Source organism: Mixophyes fleayi, chromosome 2 (genome assembly GCF_038048845.1).
Source record: "Mixophyes fleayi isolate aMixFle1 chromosome 2, aMixFle1.hap1, whole genome shotgun sequence".
Lineage (NCBI taxonomy): Eukaryota > Metazoa > Chordata > Amphibia > Anura > Limnodynastidae > Mixophyes > Mixophyes fleayi.
In genome coordinates this window covers 239,360,372-239,362,977 of record NC_134403.1, presented here as the reverse complement: position 1 = coordinate 239,362,977, position 2,606 = coordinate 239,360,372, and the positions used below count along the sequence as shown (strand labels likewise).

General features: G+C 47.4%; 1 long non-coding RNA gene across 1 annotated transcript in view; it reads right to left on the bottom strand.

The window, feature by feature from the left end:
- The window catches only part of LOC142138767 (uncharacterized), a 14,519-nt gene extending 13,055 nt beyond the window's left edge, over window positions 1-1,464 (bottom strand). The window contains exons 1-2 of the long non-coding RNA XR_012688112.1: window positions 1,406-1,464; window positions 1-103 (exon numbers count right to left, since the gene is read on the bottom strand). The exon at window positions 1-103 is cut by the window's left edge and continues 282 nt beyond it. This is a non-coding gene — a long non-coding RNA (uncharacterized LOC142138767). The remainder of the gene's footprint in view (window positions 104-1,405) is intronic.
- Window positions 1,465-2,606: the final 1,142 nt, after the last annotated feature.

The window sequence follows — 2,606 nt, the reverse complement described above, 5'->3', positions numbered from 1 at the left end:
TCCGCGGAATAGGGGGGGTGGCAGAAAAAAATAGTTCCAGTGTGTATTCGGTTCACATCAACAGAGGTCTCTATCATTAAGAAATGTTCCGACAGAACCGGCTCTGTGGGGCACACAAATGTTTGTTTATCCACAATTAAATACGCCGAAATTCTCTCAACAGTCACCTTTCATCTCGTCATTTAAGTCAGACATAAACATACACTTTATTAACGGATCAGGTATTTGTTTTATTACCTTTACTTTAGGAGTATAATTGCCACTGTTATCAACACGTAGATTGTAAGGTAAGTTGTTAAGTTCAATGCGGGTTTTATTTTTACAATGCTTATGTCAGCAAATTAAATATTTCGCTCTTATAACACGTGGATGGCTTTTTTTTCAACGGTTTTTTAAAGAACATTTATAATTCACTTTATATGTTCGTATACTGTAACTATGACATCTTATTACTGCATAAAGTTTACGTTGGTATGTTGTGTAAAAGGATGCAGTCAGCCTGACGACGTAATCGTGTAGCCAATAATACGCAAAATATGGCTAATTGGGCCTTCACACTAATTGCTTGTGCCAATGGTCCCCGATCCCACCTCTGAACTGCTATTGGCCCAGCTTGTCACAAGTGACAGATCTAATTCCACTTCGACCAACTGCCTTCAAACTGTGTGATCCACTCCTTATGTTTACATGGGCGGATGGATTTATGTACAGCTGACTGCCACACCATCGCCGGGACTTATTTTTTTAAAGAGCCTCATTCTGCCTGTGGATTGGACAGGAGCGTCGGCGACGTCCGGATGGAAGAGAGGTGTGTCTTAAGAGCTGTAACTGGGAGTTCATTGTCTATAATGAGAATGTCATCTAATCACGTGATATGGAGGTCTTGTCAGAGTACACAGAAACCTCTTTCTATTATGTGCTACAGTGTATATTCCATGACAGTAGTATGACATCATATGGCTTGTATAAATAACAATACCAGTATAGTAGCGTAATTTGCACGTTGCAGATAGTTAGGGACCCCATGAAGTTTAATGACTATATAAGGAAGGCTTTTCAACCCTGTCCTTCAGTATCAGAATCCTAGTTTTATGACCTACTTTAAGTGGTTAATTTATTAGTTATATCTGCCCTTTCTGTGGAATTGACTTTTCAACCAGTGACAACACAATATACACAGGCAATGCTATTTTAAGGTGAAATCTATGAACAATACATTTAACCTTGTAATGAACACTTCAACCACCTCCCAGCAGCAAAACAACAAGGTCAAGTCAGAGACTCCGGTGCAAGGTTTCTCGGCGCCCTAGGCAAAATTTCACCCCCACCGCACACATTAAGTACCCACTTCCAAGACCATGATACACTTGACTTTTGCAATAATAAAAAAAAAAAAAAGCCTTACCTCCTCCAGCGGTCCAGATGCAGTGATGTTTGATGCAGAACGCTGTCTGCACTCTGCTGCAGACACAGAATTCTCTAGAGGGGAGGTATTCAGGTGTTAGATTTCAGAACAAAAAACAGGACACAATTAGTCTATGTATTATGCACTTGTTAAAAGCACTCTTCTTTCCTTTATTGGTCCAAAGGGAAATGACAAGTAATCCGAATAGATGGCCCTAACATATCCCTGCATCACACTACAGCCCCCCCACAGCATCACACTACTGCCCCCCCTTGCATCACACACTGCCCCCTGCATCACACTGCCCCCGCCCTATACACCAGTGTCCCTCTCCAGCTCACTGCCCCACCCGTATCACAGTGTCTCCCTCCAGCTCAGTGTCTCCCTTCAGCTCACTGCCCCCCGTATCACAGTGTTCCCCTTCTGCTCACTCCTCCCCCCCCCCCCTGTATCACAGTGTCCTCATTCGGCTCACTGCCCCCCTTATCACAGTGTCCCCCTCCAGCTCACTCCCACCCCTGTATCACAGTGTCCCTCTCCAGCTCACTGCCCCACCTGTATCACAGTGTCCCCCTCCAGCTCACTGCCCCCCGTATCACAGTGTCTCCCTCCAGCTCACTGCCCCCCGTATCACAGTGTTCCCCTTCTGCTCACTCCTCTCCCCCTGTATCACAGTGTCCTCATTCAGCTCACTGCCCCACCTGTATCACAGTGTCCCCCTCCAGCTCACTACCCCACCTGTATCACAGTGTCCCCCTCTAGCTCACTGTCCCCCCTGTATTACAGTGTCCCCCTCTAGCCCACTGCCCCCCCCCCTGAATCACAGTGTCCCCCTTCAGCTCAGTGTCTCCCTCCAGCTCACTGCCCCCTCGTATCACAGTGTCTCCCTCCAGCTCAGTGTCTCCCTCCAGCTCACTGCCCCCCCCCGTATCTGTGTCTCCCTCTAGCCCACTGCCACCCCCCCCCCCTGTATCACAGTGTCCCCCTCCAGCTCAGTGTCCCCCTCCCCTGCAGCTTACCGCTTCCTTCTCTCTCCTGTACACCAGGAACACTTACCTTAAACTTTTCTTTAGACAGCTGGTCCTCTCTGGAGGGACGTGATGATTACGTCACATCCGACAGGAGGGGAGAGGAGAAATTATACGCCATTGTTTGCCAGCGGAGCAGTGCATGCTGGAAGGGGAGGGGCATCGGGAAATTG